The sequence below is a fragment of the Petaurus breviceps genome, unplaced genomic scaffold, assembly GCF_028583685.1.
Source record: "Petaurus breviceps papuanus isolate PSGF00001 unplaced genomic scaffold, PetGlider_PUasm1.0 335805, whole genome shotgun sequence".
In the NCBI taxonomy this organism is placed as follows: Eukaryota; Metazoa; Chordata; class Mammalia; order Diprotodontia; family Petauridae; genus Petaurus; species Petaurus breviceps.
In genome coordinates, this window is record NW_027186106.1 from 1 (window position 1) to 14057 (window position 14057).

The window sequence follows — 14057 nt, forward strand, 5'->3', positions numbered from 1 at the left end:
GAATGAAGGATGGTGCACTGGACCTGGAGTCAGGTACATCCAAATTCAAATCTGGCTGCAGACACTTACTAGCCATGTGTCCCTGAGCAAGTCATTAAACTGCTGTCTGCCTTAGTTTCACCACCTGTACTTTCCTCCAAACTTTGTTGTGAGGATCAAATGAGATATTTTAAAAATTCTTTGCAATCCTTAAAGCACTATTTAAATGTTGGCTACAATAATTATCATTATTAATTAGTCTCCCTGCCTCAAGTCTCTCCCCAGTCCAATTCACCCTTCATTCAGCTGACAAAGTTATCTTCTATAGTCATAGGTCTGCTATGTTAACCACTCACCCTGGCTTGCTCAAGGAGCTCCAGTGTCTTCCTATCACTTCCAGGATCAAATGCAAAATCCTTGTTTAGCATTAAAATCCCTTCCCAAACTGAACCCTTTCTAACTGTACTGTCTTCTTACATTTGACACCACTCCACACACTCCATGATTATGACACAGTGACCTTGCTGCTCCATCTGGGGACTCTGGGCTTTTCCAGAGGCCATCCCCCTGTAGTAGCCACCACACTGGCATACCCAGGATGGCTGTTAGCACAGGTTCTTAGATCTACTTTACTAGGAAAGAAAACTGTTTAAGGGGTCTACAATCTTCTTTAATCACTTTCACTAGTTCAGGGGAAAAGTCAGCACCCTGAAATTCAGAGAGAATACAAACAGGGAAATAAAAACCACCACAGAGAGCTCTGAGAGCCTTAATCAAGTGTATACTAGACATACATTACTGGATTGAGAGAGCCTTTACATCCAAGCAGTCAAGGAGCTCTGAACATATGGCAACTCAGAATCTTGACCAGGCAATCACAAGATCCTTCTCATGAGAGAGCCCCCAAAGCAAAATACCAGCTCAGTACACTTACACTTCTCAGAGCAGAGGCCATTAAAACCCTCCTGACTCAGGGCCTAATTAGAAATGAGCAAAAGGTGTGAAAGCCTTCCTACAAGCAAGCGTCCCCTAAGCAAACTTCCCTTAATGGGTCCCACTTGAGTTCCATTGATGGGCAGGGAAGATCTCACATCCCGTTAACATTACACCCTGTGCTTGGGATTCTCTTCTTCCTCCTCTCTATCCTCCATCTCTGGCTTCCTTCAAGTTCGAGGTAACATTTTATCTTCTGCATGAAGCTTTTCTTGCTCCTGTTTAATCTCACTGCCCGTTCTTCCGTCCCTCGTCTCCAATTTCTTCTGTGCATTGCTTGTTTGTACAGGGCTCTTGGCAACCTGCTGCCTCTACTAAACCGTGGGGTCCTGGAGGGTAGGGGCCGTATTTTCCCTTTCTTTGTATCATTTGTACTTAACACGGCGCTTGGTTCATAATGGATGCTTAACCAGGATTGTTGATTTACTATTAAACCCACACACACACTTTTAATAGCATGGAGTCTTATGTAGGGGAGTGTACTTGTAGCTAGAAAGACCTGGATTCAAAGGCTACCTTCAACATTTACTAGCTGTATGATCCTGGGAAAGTCATTCATATTCTCCTATACTTAGTTTTCTAGGAATGGAATAATTCCTCTACTACCTTATAGTAATCCAATGACATAGGGTACATAGAGTGGTTTGCAAATCTGTAATCATTGTGTGCTTCTATTAACATCCTCCTCATCATCACTAATAGAAGACCTCGGTTGAAATGCTTGGTTTAACACCATCTGCTTATTTGCCTTTAGGCAAGTCATTTACACTTATCATTATTGTATCTGCTAATTACTTTAATCATTATATCTTAGAGGCTCTCTATTTTTCATGGTTTGACAAACAACAAATTTCTCTTCTACAAATCCAGACCTCAAAATACACATGACAACTCCCACAACATTGTCACAGACTAAACTGTTACTACAACTTCTCAGACATGACGCTGATCTATAAAGAAATTGAGAACAATGTTTTCTAATAGATAATAACCTCACCTCTGTCACTAGCTGTGACAGGTAAGGATTTACATCCTCTGACCCAGAATCAGCCCCAGCCCTTATGCCTCTTCCTAGGCCTCCGAGCCAAGCGTTCCTTCCTCCCTTCCTTTTTGTCCAGCTTGTGTTCTAACAACAATAATCACATCAACAGGATCATTCCTGGAAATGATATTTTAGAAAATTGCCCTTTGACCCTATTCATCATCTTCTTCGACATCTTTGTCCATACCAGCCTTCCCTACATGCCACTACTTTACATACACAGTTTTCCCCATGAGAATGTATGCTATTTATATCATTTAACTATTTATCAATTGGGAAATGGCTTTTAGTTTTACAAATTTGACTCTGTTCCTCACATCTCTTAAAAATGACACCTTCTCAGAGAAATTTGCTGCAGTGAATTTTTTCCCAACTAACTGTTTCCCTCTGAATTTTTGCTGCAATGGTTTTGTTTGTGTAAAAACCTTTTAATTTTATGTAATTGAAATAATCTGTTTTCTCTTGTAAAATCCTTTCTATCCCTTGTTTGGTCATGAATTCTTCCTTTAACCATGTCTCTGACAGACAATCTCTTCTCTATTCCTTTAATTTGTTTATGGTGTAATCTTTTATAATTGTCATGTATTCATTTGGAGCTTATTTTGGTATATGGTGTGAGGTGTTGGTCCACACCTAATTTCTGCCAAAGTAATTGCCAGTTTTCCTAGCAGTTTTTGTAAAATAGTGAGTTCTCACCCCAGCAGTTGAGGATTTGGTATTTATGAAACATAGGGCTACTGGTTTCATTTTCTTCCATTTGTCGTATAACTAATTTCTTCCATTGATGGATTTCTCAATTTTTAAAACCAGTACCAAATCATCTTTTTGTGTGTGTGGTGACCTAGGCACCTTATTTATTTCTGATATCCTTTAATGAGTCTTCTCAAAGATACATGATAAATAATAAGATGTATTCTAAGCTGTGATATTCCTATTGATGATTTCCTTGACTTATTCTCTCTTTTTGTTTATATATATATATATATATATATATATATATTATTTGCCCCCAATTACATGTTGAAACAATTTTTAACATTTAAAAATTTTTTAGTTCTAAATTCTATCCCTCTCTCCATTTTCTCCCCTCTTCCTGAGACAGTATGCAATCAGATAAATATAGGTTACATATATGTAATCATGTAAAATATCTCTATATTAGTCATTTTGTTCAAGAAGAACAAAAAAAAAAGAAAAAGAATGAAAAGAAAGTAGAAACAGTATACTTCAGTTTGTATTCAAATAATATCAGTTTTTTTTTCTCTAGAGGTGGATTATATGTGTCATCATCTGTCCTTTGGGATTGTCTTGGATCATTGTATTGCTGAAAATACCTAAGATATTCACAGTTCTTCATTGTACAATATTGTTATTACAGTGTGCAATGCTCTCCTGGTTTGCTTACTTCACCTTGCATCAGTTCATCTAAGTCTTTCCAGGTTTTTCTGAAATCATCCTGTTTGTCATTTCTTATAGCACAATAATATTTCATCACAATCTGATACCACAGCTTGTTTAACCGTTTCCCAATTGATGGATATCTACTCAGTTTTCAATTCTTAGCCATTACAAAAAGAGCTGCTATAAATATTTTTGTACAAATAGGTCTTTCCCTCCCTCCCATGCCTCTTTTGGATATTTTTGGGATATAGACCTGGCAGTGGTATTGCTGTATCAAAGGGTATGCAGTTTTATAGCCTTTTGGACATAGTTCCAAATTGCTTTCCAGGATGACAGGATCAGTTCACAGCTCCACAACAATGCATTAGTATCCCAGTTTTCCTGCATCCCCACCAACATTCATCATTCTCCTTTTTTTCTGTCATATTAGGCAATCTGATAGTGTGAGATGGTGCCTCAGAGCTGTTTTAATTTGCATTCCTCTAATAAATAGTGATTTAGAGCATTTTTATATGACTATAGATAGCTTTGATTTCTTTTTTTGAAAACTACCTGTTCATATACTTTGATCATTTATCAATTGGGGCATGACTTGTATTTTTATAAATTAGACCCAGTTCTTTATATATTTGAGAAATGAGGCCTTTATCAGAGATACTGAGTGAAATTTTTCTTTTCCAATTGTCTGCTTTCTTTTTAATTTTGTTTTTTTTATTAATTTGTTTGTTTACTTTTAGTTTACAAGATTCAATTCCACAATTCCTTGAGTTTCAAATTTTGTCTCCCTCCCTCCCCTCCCTCCCCATGGAGGCATACAGTCAAGTATAGGATCTGCAAATACTTTCACATTAGACGTTAGTCAAGTTATATAGACGGATTGTATCAGATGGAAGGAAAAATATTAAAGAAGAAATAAAACCAAACAAGAAAAAGATCAGGTAGTTTGCTTCAATTTGGATTCAAACTCAATTCTTTCTAGTTCTTTCTCTGGATGTAGACCTCTCTCCATCATGAGTCTTTTGGGATTGACTTATATCACTGCATTGCTGAGAAGAGTCCAGTTTATCAAAGTTGGTCATCACACATACATTGTGTCTGTAATTGTGTATGAGTTTCTCTTGGTTCTACTCTACTCACTCAGCATCAGTTCATATAAGCCTCTCCAGGTAAATATGAAGTCCATCTGCTCCTCATTTCTTATAGCACGATAGCATTCCATTACATGCATATACCACAACTTGTTCAGTCATTCCCCAATTGATGGGCACCCCCTTAATTTCCAATTATTTGCCACCACAAAAAGAGCTGCTATAAATATTTTTGTACATATGGGTCTTCCTCCCACTTCTATGATCTCTCTGGGGTATAACCCTAGAAGTGGAAAAGCTGGGTTAAAGGGTATGAAGTTATTTATAGCCTTTTAGGCACAATTCCAGATTGCTCTCCAGAAAGATTGGAATAGTTCACAAACCCACCAGCAATGCATTAGTGTTCCAATTTGCCCACATCCTCTCCAGCATTTGTCATTTTCTTGTTTTGTCATCTTAGCCAATCTGACCGGTGAGATGTGGTACCTCAGAGTTGTTTTGATTTTCATTTCTCTAATCAATAGTGATTTAGAGCATTTCTTCATATGCTTTTAGATATCTTTAATTTCTTTCTCTGAAAACAGCATGTTCATATCCTTTGACCATTTATCAATTCGGGAATGACTTGTATTCTTATAGATTGACTTAATTCTCTGTATATTTTAGAAATGAATCCTTTATCAGAGACATAGGTTGTAAAAATTCTTTCCCAATTTCCCATCTCCCTCTTAATATTGGTTACATTGGCTTTGTTTGTACAGAAGCTTTTCAATTTAATGTAATCAAAATTGTCCATTTTGCATTTTATAATGCTCTCTAATTCTTGTTTGGTCATAAAGTCTTTCCCTCTCCACAAATCTGACAGGTAAACTATTCCTTGCTTTCCAAGATTGCTTACAGTATCAACCTTTATACCTAGATCATGCACCCATTTAGACTTGATTTTGGTATATGATATTAGATAATGGTCTATGCCCAAGTTCTGCCATACTATATTCCAGTTTTCCCAGCAATTTTTGTCAAATAGTGAGTTCTTATCTCCAAAACTGGGGTCTTTGGGTTTATCAAACAATAGATTACTATAGTCATTGACTGCTGAATCTCGTGTGCCTAATCTATTCCATCAATCCACTACTCTATTCCTCAGCCAGTACCAAGTAGTTTTGATGACTGTTGCTTTATAATACAGATTAAAATCTGGTATAGCTAGTTCACCTTCCCTAGCATTTCTTTTCATTAATTCCCTTGATATTCTGGACCGTTTGTTCTTCCGAATGAATTTTGTTCCTATTTTTTCTAGCTCTATAAAGTAGCTTTTTGGTAAATTGATTGGTACGGCACTAAATATATAATTTAATTTAGGTAAAATTGTCATTTTTATTATATTAGCTCGACCCAGCCATGAGCAGTTGATATTTTTCCAATTAGTTAGATCAGACTTTATTTGTGTGAAAAGTGTTTTGTAGTTGTGATCATATAGGTCCTGGGTTTGTTTTGGCAGGTAGATTCCCAAATATTTTATAATGTCTACAGTAACTTTAAATGGGATTTCTCTTTCTATCTCCTGCTTTTGAATTTCATTGGAAATATACAGGAATTCTGAGGATTTATGTGGGTTTATTTTATATCCTGCAACTTTGCCAAATTTATTTATTATCTCAAGTAGTTTTTTTCTTGATTCTCTAGGATTCTCTAAGTATATCATCATATCATCTGCAAAGAGTGATAGCTTGGGTTCTTCTTTGCCTAATTTGATTCCTTTGATTTCTTTCTCTTCTCTAATGGCTACTGCTAACATTTCTAGTACCAGATTGAATAAGAGATGGTGGACACCCTTGTTTCACCCCTGATCTTATTGGAAATGCTTCTAGCTTAACCCCATTACATATAATACTTGCTGATGGTTTTAAATAGATACTACCTATTATTTTAGGGAAGGCTTCATTTATTCCTATACATTCTAGTGTTTTTAATAGGAATGGATGTTGTTTTTTGTCAAAAGCCTTTTCTGCATCTAATGAGATAATCATGTGGTTTCTGCTAGTTTTATTGTTGATATGATCAATTATACTGATGGTTTTCCTAATAGTAAACCATCCTTGCACACCCGGAATAAATCCTACCTGATGAAAGTGTATTATTCTTGAGATTCTTTCAGCTAATATTTTATTTAAAATTTTTGCCTCTATATTCATGAGGGAAATTGGTCTATAATTTTCTTTCTCTGTTTTATCTCTTCCTGATTTAGGTATCAGTACCATATTTGTGTCATAAAAAGAATTTGGTAGGACTTCTTCTTCACTAATTTTCCCAAATAGTTGGTAGAGTATTGGAATCAATTGTTCTTTAAATGTATGATAGAATTCACTAGTAAATCCATCTGGCCCTGGAGAGTCTTTCCTAGGAGTTCACTGATGACTTGTTTGATTTCTTTTTCTGAGATGGGGTTATTTAAGTATTCCTCTTCAGTTAATCTGGGCAACTTATATTTTTGTAACTATTCATCCATTTCACTAAGATTGTTAAATTTATGTGCATACAATTGGGAAAAATAATTCCTAATTATTGTTTTGATTTCCTCTTCATTGGAGGCAGATTCACCGCTTTCATTTTTGATACTCATAATTTGGTTTTCTTCTTTTTTTCTCATATTGACTAGGGGTCTATCAATTTTATTGCTTTTTTTCATAAAACCAGCTCTTAGTTTTATTTATTAATTCAATAGTTTTCTTGATTTCAATTTTATTAATCTCTCCTTTGGTTTTCAATGTTTCTAATTTAGTATTTAATTGGGGAATTTCAATTTGTTCTTTTTCTAGGTTTTTCAATTGCATGCCCAATTCACTGGCCTCCCTTTTCTCTAATTTAATCATGTATGCACTGAGGGATATAAAACTTCCCCTAAGAACTGCCTTTAATGCATCCCACAAATTTTGGTATGTTGTCTCATTATTATCATTCTCTTGAATGAAATTACTGATTGTTCCTATAATTTCTTGTTTGACTCACTCATTCTTCAGTATTAAATTGTTTAATTTCCAATTAGTTTTTGTATGACTATAGATAGCTTTGATTTCTTTTTTCTGAAAACTACCTGTTCATATACTTTGATCATTTATCAATTGGGGCATCACTCGTATTTTAATAAATTTGACTCAGTTCTCTATATATTTGAGAAATGAGGACTTTATCAGATACTGATTGAAAAATTTCTTTTCCAGTTGTCTGCTTTGTTTTTAATTTTGGTTGCATTTGTTTTGTTTATGCAAAACCTTTTTTAATTTTATAGAATAAAAATAATCTATTTTACATTTTGTAATGCTCTCTATATTGTCTTTGGGACTAAATTCTTCCCTTATCTATCTGACAAATAAAATATTCCATGTTCCTATTTATGTACCCATTTTAACTTTATCTTGATACATGGTACGAGATGTTGGTCTGTCCCTAGTTTCTACCATACTGTTTTCCAGTTTTCCCAGAACTTTTTGTCAAATAATAAATTTTTGTTCCAAAAGCATGGATCTTTGTGTTTATCACAGATGAGATTACTATGGTCATTTACTTTAACATAATTTGCACCTAATCTATTCCACCGATTCACCACTTTATTCCTTAGCCAGAATCAGATTGTTTTGATAATTATTGCTTTATGATACAGTTTAAGATCTGAGTACCAAATCATCTTGATGATTATAACTTTGTAATAAAGTCTGAGATCTGGAATGACTAGACCTCCTCACTTCCCACTCCACCCACCCTGTCCCCTTAAAGCCCTAGGTAATTAGAATACCTCCTGCTGTTCCTCTGGCCTCTAGGAGCCAATGGAAACTCCTTTTTTTAAGCATTTAAAACCCTTCACAACTGGGCTTCGTGTCCTCCTTGCCACCTTACTCCCCACCATGCCCTCCATAGCCTTCTGTTTTGTTTTGAATGATCAAAGATGACTTTATGAAGTTTGTTGTTGTTGTCTCTGTGTGTGTGACTTCACTCTAAATATACAGAATGAAAAACTGGTGCCAGGTCATCTCTGAGGCACCAGCCAGATTTTGCTTACACGGTCCTAAAATGGAAAAGGCAACCTCAGAGGTGCACAATGCATCATAAAATGACATTTGTTCTGGGTGGTTGGGGAAAGAGGGTTGGGCAGGATGGAATATTAAATACCATTGTGATAGACATGTAAGATTGCTATCTAATGTATTATCATGTATATGTATTTTGATGATTTAGAAAAAGAAAACTTCTACTTATGCCAAGTCAAATGAGCTTGATATACTTAAGAAAAAGTGTTTTGTTTTTGTTTTGAGAGAGAGAAAGGTGACTTGAAGTCTTTAATTGTACTATTGTGCACTAATTTTGGAAGTAACTTAAAATGAAATTAAATGCCACACACAATCCAACTCAGGAAACTCAACTTAGACTGAGTTAATAAGAGACTATATGTCTTACCTTGCCATAAAATCTGTTAATGAAAAGTATGGGCTAATTCCTTTCAGAAACAAATTTTTTACCCCTCCCCCCCCAAAAAAAATGTTGGTTTGGAAAAGGGTTGATTTCTTTTTTTCATTTCCTTGTTTACAATAGTGTCGATTTAGATAGGTCCCATCAATTATAGCTTCTGTTTATGTTCATGGTAAATTATATCTTGACCTCATTTGTTTTTTCCCCCCAAGTACATTTGCTGCTAGATTCTCTGGGCAAAGCTTTGTGCCATGGAATTGGTGCTAGATGGGATGAAGGAGCACCTCCAGGAAAGCCAGCTTCCTGCCTGCGGCACAGCCTCCGCTGTCCTGCCGTGTACCTTCTGCTACTGAGACTCCAACTCTTAGAAGGTTTCTGCAGAGAAGCACCCCCGACTTGGGATGGCCCCCAGTGAGAGCAACCATCTGTTCTACTGCGTGTTTGCTGAAAATTATAACAATGAAGACTTCTTGATGTGCATCTTACCCACTGCTTTCCCATTAAGGGACTGCTGCTGAGACATGCTCTCCATCATGGCAAAGGGCTGGGCTTGGAGAGCAGAGGGAGACATAGCTATTCTCATACCCAGCTTTCAAAGGAATTGGTTTTACTTGCCTGTATTTATTTGTTTCAAGAAATTTTATCTTCTTTTCTTTTTTCTAATGGAATGTAGTGTGGGAGAAAGAAAATAAAACTTCTGTTGACTTTTTAGAAATAGGGAAGTGAGGTGGTTCCTAAAGATGTGAAATGTATGCATCTTCAGAGGGAATGACTGTAATCTTAGCCCTACTTCACCCTTTCACTGTTACAAGAGACCTCTCATAAAGTAGGAGTAACCAATAAATGTAATGTGAACACAAAACATCAATAAAACCTTAAAAATGAATTGACCAAAGAGACACTGAAGAAATCTGAAAGAAAATAGAGAGAATTGTCTATTTCCATCCCCCAAGAGCTGCACAATTCTCTCCCTGTCTCTCTTTGCCTCACTATCTCTGTCTCTGTCTCCTGTGTCTCTGTCTTTCTTTATCTCTGTCTGTCTCTGCCTCATTATCTCTGTCTCTGTCTCTCTCTCTGTCTCTGTCTCTCTCTGTCTCCTGTGTCTCTGTCTCTGTCTGTCTGTCTTACTGTCTCTCTGTTTGCAATGGGGTATTTGGAACATGCCCAGATAGCCTAGCGTAGACGCATCCTGTGTCTTCTTCTGTGTGGGATAGAGGAGCTGCTTTTAATTGGCTCTATGTCTAGGTTCATATCGTGTATTTCAAAACTGCCAGAATTGGACAGTTTCTCTCTCCTCTTGCATCTAAACGGTGAAGATTCCAGTTCACTCCCAGAGAAGGTTCCATGAACTGACCCATTAGGGGAGGGGGATACTTCTCCCCCCACAGCTCCTCCCCCTTTTCCTTTCTCTTGTAGCCCTGAGAAAGGGAACTGTGGTCTCTGGTCTCTTTGTCCTTCTCACTTTCAGGTGCTGGAAGTACTGCCCATGAGACCTAGGAGTTTGAATCCTAGGAGTCTGGTAGGCAGGATTTCAAGCCAGATGTTGCAGCTCATCAGACTGTCAGGGAAGGTCAAAGAAGTTGGGGTGCCCAAGGTCAAGAAGAGCCAAAGGTCAGGGCTTGGACTTGAACTTGGGACTAGGTTCCATAAGAATTGAACTAAGCTGGGAACCTAATCTCCCTTCCCTTCCCTTCCCAGAGACTGAGGTGGTATGGTGTGGGCAAGGATTCACTCCCATGAGTAGGGGAAGTAAGTGTGTATATTCGTGCTTCTGCTTTGGTTTGTAAATGTTAATGTGACTATTAGTGACTTCAATGGAAGGAGCATCACTGATGGGAGCTGGAGTCATTTGCTGAGAGCCTAGATCTCCCTAATCACCCCCAGACCAGGGGTCAGCAGCTAGCCTTCAGGTGGTGGGGCCAAAGTGGTCACTGTTATATGCAGACTTTAAAAAGTTCATATTTGGAATATCAGGAGGAAATATCAGGAATGCTGACATTTTCACATAGAAAATATATGTTGAGGGTCTTGCTCCTGAAATGGAATCTAATGCTTTGGGGAAGAAAATGGATATTTAACAAAATAGAGGACTTTAAAACACTGCTAATTAAAAGACCAGAACTGAATTTTAAAAATTGATCTCCAAATACAAGACTCAAGGGAAACACAAAAGGATATAAAGGAAACAAGAAGGAGAAAAAAAGAATCAATAGTTTATATTTCCCTATGGCAAGAGAATATTTGTAACCTTGAAGAACTTTATTACCAAAAGGCCAATTAGAAGGGACTATAGAGAGACAGAGCATGTGGACACAAGGTGACTTTGATGGGATGATTCGCCCACAACAAAACTAAGGAGGGAGGAAGAAGACTGCACAGGAAGAAGGGGGGGGAGAGATAGAATGAGCTAAATTATGTCACATAAAAGAGGCAGGAAAGAGCTGCTGTAATGGAGGAGAAGATGGGGAGGGGTGGTGGAAAACTTTACTCTCATCAGAATTGGCTCAAAGAGGGAATAAAATACAGACTCAATTGCATACAGAAATCTGCTTTACCTTATAAGGAAGTAAAAAGGGAGGGAATAATAGAAGAGGGAGGGCAGATGGGGGAGGTGGTGACCAGAAGTACAACCTTTGGAATGAGGGAGAGGTGGCAGAAAGCTTCTTGTACAAAATAGCTAATAGGGAAATGGCTTACATGACTGTACATGTATGACCTATGGCAGATTACTTACTGTTTTGGGGAGGGAGACAGGGAGACAGGGACAGAAGGAGGGGTAGAATTTGGAATTCAATATAAAAATAAGAAATGTTAAAATTGTTTTAACATATAATTGGAGGAAAAAACCATATTACTTATTAAAGAAAATATGTGTTCCTCATGCAGCACATGCCTCTAAAGTCTTCCTATTCCCATGACCTGTGGCAAGTCACTTAAATTCCCTGAAAATGAATTGCATTTTGTTGTAGTTGTTCAGTCATTTTTAGTCATGTCCAATTCTCTGTGACCACATTGGGGGTTTTCTTGGTAAAGATACTGAAGTGTTGCCATTTCCTTCTTGAGCTCATTTTACAGAGAAGGAAACTGAGGCAGACAGGGTGCAGTGACTTGCCCGGGTTCACACAGCTAGCAAGATGAGTCTTCCTGAATCCAGGTAGGTGTGGCACTCCATCCCCTTGGCTATCTGGATGCCCTCAGTTCTCTAGGCCATAGATTGGGAAATTGAAGAGACCTTGGAAGTCACTGAGACCAGGCTCATTTTATTGATGCTAAGCCTGAAGCCCAGAGAGCAGATCCCAGCATCACAGAGGGAGGCCATATTTGAACCCAAATTTCCAGGACTTGAAGTCCTGTGTCCTGTCCCCAGCCAGGCTGCCCCTCGCCAGATGGAAAAAGAGGGATGAGAAGGTGTCTGAGGTCTCTCCAACCTATGAGCCCATGAGCCTGTGACCAAGGACCCAAAGGCTCACTGAAGAAACCCAAGTCTGTGTGCTACCTCTCCTTTCAATGACTAAAGAGGAAAATAAACTGCACACATAAAATAAAATATAAAGGCACACAGCCCTTCTCCACGGCCACACAGCTGGTCAGTGGCAGAATCAGGGCTCCTGCTTCCTAAGGACCTGAAAGACTGGAGATCTAGAGACAGTGAGAACACAAAGAAACCAAGGCAAAAAGCGTTTTCCAACCAAAGCACTCAGACATATCCCTCTGCCTCAAGCCAACTCCCCAGTTCTGCCTAATTCAGGAAATGTCACAAACCTCATAAGGCAATCTTCATCTTGGCACACCCTGGGTCATCAAAAGTCTGGGGACTAATTAAAAATGTAGACTGATTTTCTCTTAGACACAAGATGCTGTAATTAACCCACTGGGAGGCACCTGCAATGTTGGCTAAGGCATCACATACCTACCTGAGAGAGCTGTTTGGCATTGGCACAGTTGATGCCCCCGATGAAGACCATGTTTGGCATGATGGGTTTAGGGTAATCCATCACAAAGTCCGACCTCACAAGCCACACAGACCCATGGCTCAGAACATCCACTATACTCATGTCTCTCTGAAGGAGTTCTGAAGCCAGGATTTCATAGGGTTTTATGTACACACGACACACCATGTTCTGGGGCAAAGGGTACAGAATGTTCTTTATGCGCTGTAGGAATGTCATCCGATCTGTGTTTTCTGTAAACAATCTGGGAATATAGGAAGGTGGGTTGGGGCACTGAGTGCTCTCAGCATCTAAACCACAGGGGACACCTCGCAAGAAATAAACGGCTGGAATGGACAGATACTGTGCCACGAGGGCTCCACAGGGCACTACAGAATCTGTTAGAACAGCATCATAGTGGGCATCTTCCAGGGTCTTCATCAGGTCCTTGTTAGAGAACAAGTCTGTACAAAAGCTTAAATACATGTCATTTATCTCCTTAAAAAGTACAACAATGTCAAAAAATCTCTTCAGAAAAGGTTTTGGGTGAAACGACCATTGGAAATGAGATCCAGTTAATTCATTAAAACGGTCCCTGCTGAAAGTGATTGGAAAGGTCCTGAGAGTGTAGTGCTGTCCTTCCCTGATGTGCAAGGACAGCTCTGGTGCCAGGACAACACTTTCATGGCCTCTCAGGCTGAGCTCCTGGACCACTTCCCTCATGCTGAGCCAGTGGCTGCCGTCCATGGGGATCACCAGCAGCTTCCCCCCTTTGACAAAGCCCAGGCAGGCAGCACAGAGAGCCAGCCCCACCAGAGCCCAGGGCCAAGGTCGGAGCCCTGTGGCCATCACTGCAAAGCCCAGGATACCTGAGAATACAGCAGGGTCTGTAAACTCTGCTCTGTTTCCAGTCTTGACAGTTGTGTGCCTTCTCTTTGTTTGGTCAGGGAAGCAGTAAATTTTATGAGGCAAAGGGTACGTTGAAGAGAGATTGAACTTTTGGTTGGTTCGTCACTTACATGACTGACTTTCTTAGATTAATCATTAAAATTAATGTCAATATCTCTCTCTCCCTCTCCATTGATCTCTCCTCCACTGAACCAAAAGATTTCATTTGCTCATCCATCTGGTAGTCAACACATTACTGGTGAGGATCAATGG

General features: G+C 38.6%; 1 pseudogene; it reads right to left on the reverse strand.

Moving 5' to 3' along the window:
- Nucleotides 1–6: 6 nt before the first annotated feature.
- On the reverse strand, nt 7–14051 carry LOC138167929 (UDP-glucuronosyltransferase 1A3 pseudogene; annotated as a pseudogene).
- Nucleotides 14052–14057: the final 6 nt, after the last annotated feature.